At 38.0% G+C, this 16,416-nt stretch overlaps 1 protein-coding gene across 1 annotated transcript in view; it reads left to right on the forward strand.

Annotated features, from left to right (window-relative positions):
• The first annotated feature begins 8,544 nt into the window (after positions 1-8,544).
• The window catches only part of LOC141429673 (uncharacterized), a 65,098-nt gene continuing 57,226 nt past the window's right edge, over positions 8,545-16,416 (forward strand). The window contains exon 1 of the mRNA XM_074090105.1: positions 8,545-8,797. The gene's annotated coding sequence lies outside the window, so the exon portion shown is untranslated. The remainder of the gene's footprint in view (positions 8,798-16,416) is intronic.

Raw genomic sequence — 16,416 nt, forward strand, 5'->3', positions numbered from 1 at the left:
TTATGTTTGTTTGTTGTTATTAAAGATGATCTCATTGCACTAGGTATTACTTGTCCTATTATCTATTCATTCTGTGATACCACATAAGTTCTAAGTTTATCTTATTTCTAGATAAATGTATAGTTTATTTAGATACCTTACATAAAGTTAATTTATAAGTGTTCCTTAAACCTCTTCCTAAAAATTACATGAAGTTAAAATAGCATAATATGTTATGTTTAAGTTAATTAATGTAATTAATTTTAAAATTGCCACGCCCCAACACGGCATCATTTTGTATAATTTTTGTAAAAGGTGTTGCAATAAATAAATACTGAATACTGAATACCGAAAAACTAATATAAATCTAAAAAAGGCCACTGTGGCATGGTTCCAAGAATGCTGGCAGCATTTCCTCGCTGTATGACGATGCCAAGACGCTGTGCGAGGAAGCTGCCAGCCCTCATGTCTCCGGTGGCGTCGACCATTCTCTTTGCCATCTATATTCTTTTTACATAACCAGCACTAGTAGGGGCCAAATTATTTCCTAAATAAATAAGGATCTGGCGCTTCGCCGGCCGCTGCCGCGGCGCGCTCGCTTTGCTCGCTCGGCTCGCGCGTTGTGGTCGCAATTGTACCTAACGCTCCTTCTCGCTCCGCTCGTCGTCGTACCTAATTTTCCGGTGCCAAATTGACAGTAAAAGTTATTTTGCTATGAGAATGAGTATCATCTAGTTAATTTGCTGTGGAGTCAGTATTTTTGCTGTGCATTCAGTATTTTTCATGTGATTGTAGTATTTTTGTATAGTTTGTGTTGATGTAAATTTTCGAATTATCTGCAGTACTAGTTTTGCTAAACATTTAGTTTATTTGTATTGAAATAATTTAATTGACGTACAAAGGTATATAAATGATGAGAATAAATTGATAGCCAATCATTTATTTGATGTGCAATTAATAATATTCCTTTTCTAATCATATTTGAGTGGACGAAAGCAAAATTAGTCTAGACCACGTAACATTGTGTAAAAGCTTCCTTGTGAAACATTTTCTAGCATTTGCTAATCGTTTTATGCAATTTAATCTTTTGTTACATTGATTTCACGTTTAGGCTTACGATGGCGGAAATTATTCAATATTTCGTTTATGTTATAGCATCGAATATGCAGATTCAGAATTTGCGAATTAATCAAGTAGAATAATGTCAAAATGGCAAAAAATAATAATAATGCCGTGCCAAATACATATTCAGAATGAAAAAATATTCACCGGCCTATATTATAAATTATAACCGATGCGTCCCACAGCTAGGCACAGATCTCTCAGAATGAGGGGACTTGGACTGTCGTTCCCACGCAGGCCCAGAGTGGAATGAGAACGTCACTAATACCGAGGTGACTTTACGAAGATTATTGTATCCGACTAATAAACTAAAACTCATCTCTATTTATATAATTATGTGGCCAGAAGAAATATTGTGTGTTCTGCTAAGTACTTAGATATTTCTGCATATCAAATATTGTCGATATTAAAAGACATCGATGTTTATTCGCTTGAAACAAATACGTTAAGTATTCCAAAAAAAATACATTTCTCTCCAATACCTATTCACAGACAGATCAAGTCAGGCTTCAAACTTGTACCTATGTCTAACTTTTAGTCGTAGGTACAGTCAGCATCAAAAGTAGCTGGTTACTTTTGTAGTTTGTCGTTTTACACAAACGCACATAGCGCCATACAAGTTAAGTACAAGATTGACAAATGAGTTAATGTGACAGAGTAAAAAAGTAACCAGCTACTTTTGATGCTGACGATACTTGATTGATAGCGAATTTAATGAGCCAGCGTGATCTAATGTTAATTTCAATTATTTAGAAACTGACACGCTAATTACCTGCTATCAGACGTTGACTGGTTAATTACGCGAATCCTATGCGCGCACGCATGATCCGACCGAACAGTCTGCGCATTAATCAACATGATCTATATTCGTTTCTCACGCATGCTGTAATGTAGCTTGTATATTTACCATTGACCGAAATCAGTACTGTGGTTATATTAATATACAAAAAATAAGTTGAACGGGAATATTTTTGAAGAGGGGCTAGTTCAAGTGTGCACCCCTTCAAAGATTTTTTGCTGAAAATTTTTCATTCAGGTAAATGACACATCTATGTCGAATTATACTTTGAACACGAACCAAATGCATAGTCCAACAAGTACCTAACTTAGTGCTTTACCATAAGGCATGAAATTATGATCACATGACATGTACTTATGACGGATAATAGTCTTAGGTGTTTTAAGCTATAGGTACAATGAGATTGAATCTTAGGGTGGTTAAAGAATTTCTTAGGTTGACTATATTGAAAACTTATATTCTTCAAAAAACTTAACTGGCTGAAATATTCGGGAAAAAAATGTACTCCTAAAGTAACGTATCAATGTGACCTTAATATAGCAATAAACAAATTAACAACATATAGTGTGGAAATACCTAAGCAAACTCTACTTGGGTCGTGTAAAATACGAACGGTTCACAGGAAGCCGACTGGATGTAAACTTACTCTGACAGGCAATAAAAGTCACGCGATCATTCACTCTGGTAATTTTGCATTCATACAATTATCGTTACTGTTACTACAAGCCACTTATATGAAGAAACAAATAGTTATTTTAAATAATTGTAGTACCTACCTGCCAGATTGCCGTGTGTCGAATATTACGACGAGAACTGTTATAAAAATTAAGCAGCCTAAAACGCGCCTTTTTACCCTCATCCTATACCATTTGACAACACTCGATCTCAAACGCCAAATTTTAAAAGACAGACCCAAGCCCTCCTATACTTATACAATACATACAACTCACAATGTCAACTCTATTGTGCACCCTGCGGTAGAGTTTTCAAAACTAAGTTCGGTCTAGCGAGCCATTATAGAGCGCACGCTAGAAAATAATCTTTTTTGGAGGACTATATTATACAAGGTGTTAATTAAATAACTGAAAACCAGAAAGTAGTTTGCTCAGAATCGAGAGTAGAATCGATTACACTATGTTTTAAATTAGGTTGTGTTTGTGTTTTAAAATCCTTTTTTTATTGCGCCCAGTCTAGAAGTTACTACTGCAACATGCGCCAATTAAATATTTTAGCGAGGTTGCATACTATTTCGATAATTTAATACTGGCCATTTTGCTGTCAATGTGTGATTTTCTTCTAAAAACGTCAAAGCGCAACTGACAAGTACAAATTATAAGTGCAATGTAGAGTTAGAAATGAAGTAGAATTACTGACTAAGCAAAACGCACGAATATCTTTAACCTTTTAGTGGGTAACGGCAAGATATTTGCCGTCATACGACTCAGATATTTTATTTTTTTCTCAATGAACGTGTTGTTTAATTAATATAACTTTTGGTTCGCATAGGAGAACATACTCGTACCAATTTGCGAAAAAAAGAATAGCAGATAAACGTTATTCCAACCCATGTTAAATGATGATTCTTAGGCCTGAACTTAGATTTTTAACTATTCCTTACAATTGAACAAAAATGTTTGTAAATAAAATTTTGTTTGCTGGATTTATCCGATAGTCACAATTCTCTACTTTCAGAGACAAGATTGGCGATTATATCGCCTTAACTTAACTTAACTTTATAAGTTTAAAGAAAAAAAAATCTGTTATTTGATAATTTTAAAAAATGAAGACGGCAATATATTTGCCACTATCCGTTAAGTGTCTGGTGTTTATTAAAGGAAAGGGTGGGTTAGGCTACAATTGTTATTGATTTATATATGGAGCAATAGCTTAATTCAATACTTCAAATGGCCCGATATGCTCTTGCCCGGTTATTTATTTGAAAGAATTCAGTTTTAAGTTAAATAAAGGTTTTAATTATTTCTTATCATCTATTGGTTTTTAATTTATTTATTTTAGATACGTCGTGCCACCCGTAGTTCCCCGGCAAACTGACATGACGGTCTTGTCACTTTAATGCCCTTGGCTGATAGCGGCAAACATATTGCCGTCTCATAATTCGGAAACCCTGCAATAATATATACATTTCTCTTTCTCAAAAATCATAAAAAAATCATTCATGCTGTGCGTATCGCTAAAGTTCTCGATTCATTGCTTTAAAAAATAATGGTCAAAGGGTTAAAATAATGATGGCATTCAAAAATAAATGCAAAACTGACAAAAAATTACTTAAAATGAAAAAATATTTTGGGGTGCTTAGGTTTTCAGCTATTTAATTAACACCTTGTATATATACCATTTGACAGAAAGAAGAAGTGAAAACGAATCTGAGGCCTTATTGTCTAATACCTACAATTGAAATCACAATCGTTTTCACAACTTCTTTCTGCCACATGGAGTAAATATAAGGGTAGAAAGATATGGCGAATGCGATCGCGAACGTCAGAGTGTAAAGCCCAGTTTAGACTTGCAAGATAAATTATCCAAGTTTCATGCAATGCTGCGCTCGATTGACCACTTTAAAGTTGTTCGCTTTATGGAATCTCAATGTACCTAATCCAACTTGCATGATTTTTCTTGCTCGTCTAAACTGGGCTTTAGACAATACAGCCACTGCTTCTAAGGCTTCTGATGCCGTATTGTCAGACGAATTCCGAATATTCAACTCTTCCTTCTGTCAAACAACAATTCGGCCTCTGGATGGGAAGCATTTCTAAGAATGTGAAGATAGTGGATTAGATTCAGATAATAATGATACGGAAGAGATAAAATTTAAAATAAGAGGGTAGCTAGAGAATAAATGTGTACTGGGCTTGAGCCACTCCTTTTTTATAATTCGGTAGAATTAAGCAACAAGTAAACTAAACCACGCAATAGAAACTGCCGAATAACAACTAATTACATTAATTTGGCTTCAAGGATGATACAATCGAAATGCGGATCAACGTAAATTAATCACTTTAACGCGCTAACCAGCTACTTACGTGCGGAATAAGCCAGGGGTCAGCAACCTGCGGGCCGCATGCTTCCTCCTTCAAATACCGTTCCTAATTCATTTTTTTGTACTTTAATCCTCCTTGCTTTATTTACTGTAGTGAATTTTGTTGTCTATCTTTTCCCGCGGGTGTCGTAAAAGGCGACTAAGAAAGTGAGATTGGGCAGCAGCGTTCTCTTCTGCCAAATACGAATTCCACAGTATTGCGGTGCGAAAGGCAAGGGGACTACTACGCTAGTTTCCCAAGAAAGTTGTCATGAAGGTTCACCACTGATTCTCAACCGATGACCGGTCTTTCAAGTGTGTAGCGACTCAGCAGAAGAAAAAGAAGTACTCATAAACTTACTATTCCTACCAGTGGTATACAGTGAACATCTTCGTTAAGAAAGCCAGAGAGTGAGAGAAGTGTGAGTTAGGTATGTCGGATGCAACATTGACGTATGTCTTACTTGTCATTAAGTACTGACATTACAAAATATAGGTGTCGCGGTGGGAATCGAGTTGTTATGGCGCCAGGCTAATGATTTCTATAGTAAACCATTCTGAGAGGAGCATTAGTGCCTGTCAGTGGGATGTATAGGTATACATACACTTCTAAATCAAGTTGTCCATTTTTACCTCTCTTGCGTAATGGTTGTCGACACCTGGCAGAATCCATTGGCCTCAGTACCAAGCAAAATGGAAGGTGTTCAGAAGGTGATAGTAGACATTAGAGGGCCATTTACAGCGTTACCGATCTAAGCACTTGGCTATGGAGCGATTCGCGGAACCTTTTAGCGCTAGTTGTTAGTGTTACGGCTATGCGTGTGGTCATTGACATTTTCTTGGTAAAGAGTTAGCTGATTTCTAGTGAAAATGCAAGTATAGATGTAGTTCAGTTAGACTTGCTTATACCGGGTAGGGTCTTTAACAGGAGTAGGGTAATTCCAGGATAGATGCCCCACTTTTTGAAAAAGCTTTATAACTCAATAATTCATCATTTTATAGCAATGTGTCCAATGCACATGATAACTATGACCCCTAATCTATTATTTTACTCTACTTGTTTTGACATATTATATGTCGTATAGATTTCGTGTAAATCGTACTTTTCTTGACCCCTTAAAAATGGGATAGATGCATACCGTGGGGGATAGACGACTCGGCGGCAAAAACGGGTTAGAGGATAGATAGATGCCCTTTAAAATCAAACAAGCTAAATTGAACATTTCAGTTTTTATTTTCATTATTTTGAAATAATTAGTTTTTTTTGTATTTGCAAATACAAAAAACCACACTAAATACAAGTTTTGTGTACGAGTACGTATAATTTGTTTTTTGTCATTCCATGTTATGGCGATAGCCAAAATCAAAATATTGTTGACTCCTTTTTCTCCCTTCTTCATTTCCTCGAAAGCTGCTTGCATGCTACTACAGCGCCCTGTTTTCTCTAATATTATTTATTATTATGAGGCATTTACAATAACATCATATCGGCCGTAGGACGTTCACTGTTGGGCATAGGCTGCATTTACCGCCCCTCTGCAACAAATTTATTTTATATTTAAAACAAGTTGAGGATAGATGCCCTTAGGGGCATCTATGGCGATTACAAAACGGGGCAACATTACTTTTCGCAGAGGATAAAATAAAGTAATGATAAAATCAGAAAAAAAAATCCATGTAGCCTAAGCTTCAGTGCTACCAAATCAATTAATGAAAGACAGAAATAATAAGCGAGTCAAAAGTTATTCGAACGCAAATACTTAAGACTCGTAATTTCCACGCTCTCTGAGGTCCCGCCGCGGAAGGTTTTGGCTCTTCATGACGAAACGCGTGCGCTCTTGCTCGCGATGGCAGCAGCACCGAGGTTTTGCGGGGCAGGCGTTTGCTATTATGCGGTGGAATTTTAGTCCCACAGTTCTGCTACTAGCCGAAATAAAAATCGAGGCATCTATCCCACTGGGGCATCTATCCTGGAATTATCCTAAAGTTTTTTTTGTTTTTATTTTTTCGTATGGGCTCTTGATTTAAGCAAATAATTAAAACCTCGTACTCGTCAAACTGAACGATATTAGTTTTATTTATTTAATTCACTTGGCTATGTCGGTAAACCTCGTTCTTTTACGTATCTCCAGATTTCTGATTCGATCCCGTTGAGAAACCCCGAGCATAGCTCGCTGGTTCTAGTAAAGTAAACAAATGACGTAGACAAGAAATCACACCAGTTCATAGTTACGCGTATTAAACCTGTTTACCAAAGGCATCGAAAACAAAACAGCATGTGTAAATACTGCACCTGTACGGAATGAATCTTTGTGAGCACAATCTCGTCCCAACACACCTGCTTTTTTGCGCCATCTCGTTTAACCGCAGAAGCCAGAAATACGCCCGGTCCAAATTATTGATGGTCAAAGTTTTTAAGGATAAATTCAATGTCTTTGCGATGAATCTGCGTTATAATATAACTATTTGGGCAATGTTTGTCTGTCTTGAGGAAAGACTAAAGATTAGTTCGAAACATGCAGCATAAACTTCTAGTGTGAGTGGATGGTTCATTACAATATATTTAAAAATTGTAGAAAGTTTGATTAGTTCAATCGAAAGTACCCAATAGTCACCCATTCGATCAGTTTAATTGTTTAGCTTATTAATAATTGCTTAGTTATAATATCTGTCTGTTAGCTTCAATCTGTGATAAAATAAATGAATGAAAGAATGTTAATTGGATGACCTATTAAAATACACCTACTGGCTACTAGGTTAAGTATTTACAACGATAGTTAAAGTGATTGTATTAAAATAGTGTAATTTTATTAGATTAGCTACCGTCTTAACATGAGTATATTATATCTACTACAACTTATTTTACGCATCAGGTTATTGTTACGTTACATCATGATATAGATAGAAAAGTAAATGCTATAGATTTGGTTTAGATATTGAAAAACATTTTTTTTTTTTAATAAATATGGAAATCATTTTTTTCAAATGTTGTTTAGAATAAGACATCAAAACCTACCTAATTTCTATCATGTTAATAAAACACTATAAACCTGGAAATAAAAAAAAGGTTACTTACCTGTCTTCTCCGGTACAAAATTCACATAGTCAATCATTACCTCATGGGTTGCTTTTGATTTAACTAATAGAGCAGTAATTCTCAAAATCATACTTACCGTCAAAAGAAGGAATGTTCCTTCAAGCGTAGGAGTGGCGCTACATGACAGGTGAGCGCCGGCGTTGCGATCGAATCAACCACCACTCCAATATCCCATCCCACTACCCCGCTGAGAAGTTACTACTGCAATATTAGTTAGTACTGCAATATAAATCAAATAGGAGAGTTCAAAAATACCATAAAAATCCAGAATCGTTTTTGTAAAAAATGATTTTCTTTGGTATTTGATACCGTCGTGAACACTGAGATATTGGTAAACCGGACTCACTTACCGGCTTTATTTAGTATCTATACCTACCATAGGTAACTTCTCCATATAGGTAGAGACTCCTTTCAAGACGAGTATTCCAACATAATGCATATAAAGAAAACAAGGGGTTCCAGGTTGCACCGCAGCATTCCTCGCAAGGCAGCCATCGTTCGTTGCTTCGGCGGCAAATCTCAGTTCGAAAGTTGATTCACGCTTGCTCGGACGCGCTACCGCCGCGCGCGCACATTCCGAATACGGTGCTTCTATATTCAAATTTGAAATTCGTCCGTTAACAATTTTTTTTTCGTAACCAGAATTTCAAATAGTGGCCAGTGCTGTGATTTTATATGAACCTGATTGGAATTTTACGGATTGTGCATACTATTCCTAAATTGGATACCTTTACCGCTTGGAGGCGGCTGGATTGTTAATTTTGTGAGTACTTATCATACATAGTTTAATTAAGTAGATTTGGACAGCTGTTTTTACTATGTATACGCTAGCCTTAAGTTTTCAGTGATTAAATTGATCAAGAATGTGCTATTCCACTATTCACAACACTTCCTACTCGATGAAAATTTCACATAGTTTGGGCTAACGATTATCTACTGTATAGATACACGATTATTTGATTATTATTTTTAAGATTATCTTACGATTAACGTATCTAGTAAAAAACATTTCGAACTTAAGGGTGGTAATGCAATTTCCTGGTTTTCTAAATTTAATTTTCTGGACCGATGTAATCCTACTTATAGGTAACTTATATTTTCACCAATTGAAAGTTTGTATATGCAGTTACCATATACCTAAATAACATTCTTCGATAGGTACTTGACCAGCAAATTCACCGTTAAGTAGAAGACAGCGATATTTGTTTCAAAGAGCATACCTTGACACAAATATCGTTGTCTTCGTCAGCTCCAGCTTATATATAGGTGTGTCCTACGTCTGTGCACAGGACTTCCTTCAAAATGTTAAGGCGTTGGCTAAATAACACATATGAGTTTTTATTTATTGATCGAGACTTGTTTTAACGCGCATATTATTGCTGTCTATAGTTGTCTATAGCATCTATAGAACAATAATAGATAGGTATGTGGTAGATCTGTATTTATGTAGGTACCTATGCATACATCTTCGGAATCATAATAGACTATTCTCACTGGTCATATTGATTTTTCCTATCAAACATTTGTAAATAGGTACCTTACCTATATAGTCCAAAGGAACGAAGTAGCAATTTTTAATTCTAGTGAATTGACCGAAAAAAGCTGATTTATTCTGTGTGTGAAATATGTGAACTATTTGTTGTCCATTTTTCAATTTTTTCAGTTGCCCAAAATAAAATAAACCTGACGCTGTTTCACCACAAAAATTAAGTAATATTGTTTTAAAGATATACAAAACCTTGTGGTAAAAGTGATAAAAAGTCAGATAATCTTTGTTGTTGGATCCAATAGAAAGTTTTGATGTAGGTAGTTACAAAATTAAAATGACGTCAAGAAATTTTGGATGTTTTATGTAGTTTATGTTTTATGATCTCGTCCTTAGGGTTAATAATTTCTTGACAAAACTGATTTCTTGTCAATTTCATGAGGGGACGACTTTTTGAGAAATATGAAACATGTCGGGCTAAACTCGATTTAAGACGTGAGTTATCTGGGTCAATATTTATATTTAATCGGCAAAAATGATTTTTTTTTTTGTAATCGATAAGTTATTTGAGCATGTTGTGTGTGATGTACATGAGTATTTCCAAAAAGTTGTCCCGTCATGAAATTGACAAGAAATCAAGAAATTATTAACCCTAAGGATGAGATCATAAAACATATATTTAATATTAGTAATTCTCGCGGTAGTTTCATGTTCAAAAACAACAGATAATTGTTTATCTTTAAATGTCAGATTCTCACAACAATTCCCTTCATAAACAACAATTCCCTTCGTAGGTCTTAGTTTGTAGGTTATATTATAAGTTTAGGTTAATTTTTCTATCATTTGATCTATGTATATTTTGTGTTGTTGATAGTAATAAAGATTTGGAGTTAAACAATAATATAAAAAAATGCCGAGAAATGCAGTCTTATTCCTTTCATTTAATAAATTCCGTTCAGTTAGTTTTTTTTATATTTTCACTTTTATTCTCCAAAAAGAGGCTCCTATGTATTAAATTCATTTACTATAGGTAGGTACCAATTCTCAACTCAATAGGTCCAGCAGTATCTATCATAGCAAATCGTGACAAACAGACACGCTAGTGATCCTGTAAGGGCTCTGTTTTGTACATTTGAGGTACGGATTCAAATAATAATAAACAATCTAAACAGGAAGAGTAAATAAACTTGGTTGTATTGTCAAATAGTTCCTATCAAATGAATATGTCGCTAAAGTCGAACGTTCAAGTTGACAGAGACGTCTATTGGCTTATTGTTTTGTGACATGCAAACGATTATCAACTTTAGGGTGGTAGACCACATATTTGGCTGATGGTACCTTCATGCTTACTCGTACATCTCATAACAAAAACATAACATTATTCAATTCTTCCATATCTAGGTAGAGGTACCTATGCACCTACTGTCAGAGCCAAATCTAGCCACGACAAACTCGTACGTAGCTATCAAAGACCATTAACAATGTAATAAAATCCAAAACTGCCACCGTACGCAATCATATTTTATTTAACGCTATCCAAAATGATGTGAGCTATGCATCTCGGCCTATGTAATAGGTAGGCAGGCAGGGCCTATGCCTCCTCTCAGAGTGAGAGGGCTTGGGCCGTAGTTCCCACGCGGGACTAGTGCGGACTGGGAACTTCACTTCAATGACGATGATTTCCTTCACCGTTAACAACGTAATCTTATGGTAAATTTCAAATGTAATTCACACAACAATTTTGAAAAACTCAAAGGTGCGAGCCTGGGCCCGAACCCACGGCCCTCTGCTTGAGAGGGAATAGGTCGAACCACTAGGCCACTAAATACGGCTTTTTTGTGAGGAGATAGCCAATGAGGGTTTTCACAGAGGCGAAACATCGCTAGATGGCGTAAGTGTCGTGAGGTCCGTTTGACGTTTTACGTTTGCTCGTAATTGGTTAAATATCTAAATGAGCCAATCGCAAGCAAACGTCAAACGGAGCTCACGATACTAACGCCATCTAGCGATATTTTGCCTCTGTGAATACCCTCATTGAATATCCTTAAGAATACATACCAAAGTACCTACTCCGTGCTAAGGCTATAAGTAGGTAACCCAGGCGCTACGGTACTCGAAACATAATACGTTAATCAATGCCTGTCACGCTCGCACTAAACATACATTGGCATGTCAGCTATCTGGTCACACTTTTCACCCAAACAAATTTGCATTGGCTCGAGATTTCTCGGCCTACATGCGGTCGCCTGCGCAAGTGAGGATAATTACCGCAATAACAATAATGATGGTCTTACGAATTTTGCCTTGCGACCCATTTGAAACAGTGGTTATGTTGTCGAGATTAGCACATGTTTAAGGCTATTTCACTGGTGTTTAGATTAGATTGTTGCACCTAAGAAAAGTACCTAATGGTCTGTGTACTACAATTAAATCAAAAAAGAATTAGAAAACATTTAGCTGAAAGTTAGCTGTTGAAGCATTTCGTGCACACACAAAACATAAAATGTTGTATTTATCCTAATAGAGTAGTAACACCCTAGGAATGACATAGGATAGTTTTTATACCGGAAAATAGAGTGGTTCTTGCGGGATAGCGATAAACGAATCTTGCGCAGACGGAGTTGCGGGCAACAGCTAGTAGGTATACCTATACATAAAACAAAGGACAGCATTGAAAATTTTGTACATTTTCTACCTTTTAGATTATTTTTCGGTGCGAGGTAGGTATGCGGGAACTAAAAAAAAGTACCTACTGCATTATAGTCTCATCTGTTTTAATAAGCACAAATTCACACAAAAAGATAGCCTTAAATTTGACACCGATCCGCGTCTTAAGCATCCTGGGCCGGATTAAGCATATCGGGGCCCCTGGGCAATGCCAATTGGGATTGATCACTTTTTTAGAATGTGGTCTAATTCCAAAACCATTTCGAGGAATAGGTTTTGTAGACTGTATACTTAATGATCTTTAGTGTGTAAATTAGTAAAATAAAACAACTTTTTTAATAATAATGCAAAATTAAACACGCAGCGCGGACAAGGACTATGACAGCACTCTCGATATTCTTTTGTTTTCTTTCCGCGCTGCTTGCTTTTCAATTTTATTAGTGGCCAATTGCTAGACAGCGTTGGTATACAAACTCTTTATTAAAACTTTGTACATGCGTCGTCTACAATCCGCCCCCTAGTGCTAGAAGAGCACTATTTCACCCCCGTGGGGACAGTAAGGCGACGCGTGTGACGAGCTGTCGCAGCAGCGCTGAGCGTGTGCGCACGACTACTATTCGAACGTTATCGTCGCGACCTGCATGAGCTGCGCTTTCTGCACCGTAACGCCAAAAACCACGGTCCAAATTGGGTTCGATTAGCACTACATATTCACCCTCTCTTAGAGGCCTCGTCTTCTTTTTCCGGTTTCTCCTGCGCAGGAGTTTATGCTTGTTTTTGAAGAGTAAACCTACTTCCCATCCATCACCTACTCTACGAGCTGACTCATCTAAAACTTTTAATGCAGGTAAGTGCGCCTTATTTTCACGACAAGCAGTAGACACTCCTTTAATATCTACCGAAAAGGAATGCTGTACTAGTTTATCTATTTCGTGAATATCGGACGTAGAGCTGTCGATCCCAGAATCGGCGTGAGTGGTATGAAAAACATTGTGACTTACATGTGGCGCGGTAGAGCGAGCGCGACCACAGTAGCCGTGGATGGACCACCCTAGCATGCAGCGAGTTGCGTACGGCGAATTTCGGTCGCCGTGAATTATTTGGAGCGGCGCTATAAGAAAATAATTATCTTCGCCGATTAGTAGCCGCGGCACTACACGCTCTTTGCACACGATATCTTTGACAGTTGACAACTGAGGATCAGAAATGTTGTTCACAAAAGATAAATTTTGTATAGGCAAACTTAACTTAGACACTTTACGTAAACATAATTTACGATAGTTATTGTCTCGTCCCGCTATATCGGCGCACACCTTGGGCGCATCTGATTGACAGACCTCAAGGCCGAACGCATCAATGAACTTAATATCACTGGCACTTTCACACTTCAAACCTAACTTATCAGCTAAGTCACTATCAATAATAGAGACAGACGCGGCGTCATCTAGTAGCGCGTACGTTTGCACCACACCTCGGGGTCCGCGAAGGGTCACAGCAACCACTTTAACATAACGTCGCCTTCCGGTGCCGACTTGACGTCCTCTGGCACTGCGACATGAGCTACGGTAGCGTCAGCTGCGGAGGCGGCATGCGGCGGCTCGCACAGTTCGGGCGCGGGCTCCATGGTGGCAGACATCGATTCGTCATACGAGTACACAGGTTCACGTGATTGTCCAGAGGTTGTATTTTTCCAATGTAGAAGGCGATGATGAGGTTGGCGGCAATGTTCGAAGTCACAAACTGGGGCAGAGCATGTGCTGATGTCATGGTGCGTTATTAGACAACGCGAACATAATTTTTGAGCCTTTACGTACCTCCGTCTGTCTCTACGCATGGCGCGTTTAAATGTTCGACAGTCTGGTAAAGCATGTTCGGCCTTTTTACAAAAGTTACATGTCATAACATCTGGTTCAGCGCTTACCGTAACAAGTATGGGTCGAGCAGGGTTGGGATAGCAGTCACTAGCTCGCTTGACAGGATTGTCTACGGGTAGCGGCCTCTTGAATTCACGCGGTTGATAAAGTGTACCCGCGATTGAAACTTTTTCAGCCTCTCTCTTCAAAAAATCAGCCAGTAACACTAACTTTGGCTCCCCGGCGCGCAGCCGATCGTACGCAAAGTCGGTCCACTTTCCTAGTAATGTACTGGGTAGCTTTGATGTTATAGCTGATGCAAGCTCTGGGTTGCGGAGATGGTCGTCTTGTTTCAGTGCGCGAATTGTTGCCAAGCAATTATTTACCTTCATGGCGAAGTTAATAAGGTCATATTGATAAAAAGCAGGCAAGGGAGGCAATTTGCGTAGTTTTGCTGTAAGGTTAATAATAATCAATTCTGACTGACCGAATTTTAGCTCTAAAGCTTCCATGACGGCTGCGGGCGACGTATTTCCGATTAGCAAATCAGTGACAGCTTCCTTAGCATCGCCTCGTAGAGCTCGTCGAAGCCGAGACAGGTTTTCATTTTCTGTGAAACTGCAGGTCAACGCAGACTCGTCATATGCGTTCTTGAAATGGAGCCACTCAACGCAGTCGCCGCTGAACAAAGGCAGGTCACGCGGCATGGCTAAGCGACTTAGTAATCGTTCTTCACGTTGAAAAGATGATTGATCCATCATGTCTTTGATTGCATGAGCCAACTGTAGTATGTCTGTGGCTTGTGCAGGCGCCGCACGGTCGGAAGAGTGAGCGACCGGCTCATGCTGCACAGGCAAGGGAGACATATTTAAACGTTGATTATCTAACCAATTATAGGGCTCGTGGTTCTCGCTGTGGCTGTGACTGATAAAGTCGTCCTCCCTATCAGACTCAGCGTCGAGGCGAGCTAAGTCGGCCGCGCGAGTCGTTTGTCGATGAGGTCCTTCTCGATGCGCGCCTTTTCCTCGGCTGCCTTTAACTCTAATTCCTTCCGCCTTGCTACCGACGATGCTGATGACTTTTTCGACTTACTTGAGCGAACATCGGAGGGAGGTGGCTGGACAAATGTAGAATCACAAGGAAGTTGCCGATGTGTAGATGGAACATCGCCGAGCCGAGCTGATTCTCCTGCAGCTAGCTCGCGGCAACGTTGCCGTGTCATAGGTGGTGGTGGCGTGTTGAACATTATTTCACTATATACACTGAATTTAAACTATGAAAAAACTATTGCACTGGTTTTAATTAATTTATTCGGTTCGATGTACCAAAATTGTAGACTGTATAATGATCTTTAGTGTGTAAATTAGTAAAATAAAACAACTTTTTAATAATAATGCAAAATTAAACACGCAGCGCGGACAAGGACTATGACAGCACTCTCGATATTCTTTTGTTTTCTTTCCGCGCTGCTTGCTTTTCAATTTTATTAGTGGCCAATTGCTAGACAGCGTTGGTATACAAACTCTTTATTAAAACTTTGTACATGCGTCGTCTACAGGTTTATTAAATCATTTTATCACTTATCACACTTTAGCAAAAAAATACAAACTGATCGTTTGTATATTTGCAAAATAACGTTTGACCTTTGTTTGACCTTCATTGTAAATAAACGTTATGTAACTACACCGCCTAATCCTAACACTGACAGGTGACAGATGACACTACGTTTTTTTAAATAATTGTGACGGGCAAAGAAAAATGTATCTTTTAACGCCATGGCAATTATGGTTACAGTAAACTGCTTCAACTTTGCCCTCTGGCCCCAACATTGCCCGAGTTGATTTAGAGTCGATAACTTAGAACTCTTATAGGTTTTAAACTTTTATCTACACGGGAATTATTATTACGGGGGATAAAAGTTTTAAAACCTAAAGGGTGCTAGTGCCAGAGGGCAAAATTGTAGCAGATCACCAGCTATTTTCAAGGTCAATCAGATTAACTGACAGCAAGCGTCGAAAGATGCATATTTTACAATTAGAATACAATTTTTACTTTATAAAACATTTTCAATTTCTTTAGTGCGCGCGCGAGGCCTCTAGCCGAAGCGGGGCCCCTATATTCCCTATATTATATCCCTATATTCTACCTAATGGCTAATCCGACCCTGTATCTATCTTTATTTTTTTTGGTGGATCTTTATATTAATTCAAAGGCCGTGATGGGCGCGCGGCCGCTGTCGCCTTTTGAACGGTCAAACTGCTTCTACCGGTTTCTGTGTCGCTCTCTCTTTACTTTTGAGTTAGACAAATCTTTTATATTACGTGCATAGAATATACCTATTTATTAGGTTTAGGTTTAAATAAAATTAATTTCCAT

This window comes from Choristoneura fumiferana, chromosome 7, assembly GCF_025370935.1.
Source record: "Choristoneura fumiferana chromosome 7, NRCan_CFum_1, whole genome shotgun sequence".
Lineage (NCBI taxonomy): Eukaryota > Metazoa > Arthropoda > Insecta > Lepidoptera > Tortricidae > Choristoneura > Choristoneura fumiferana.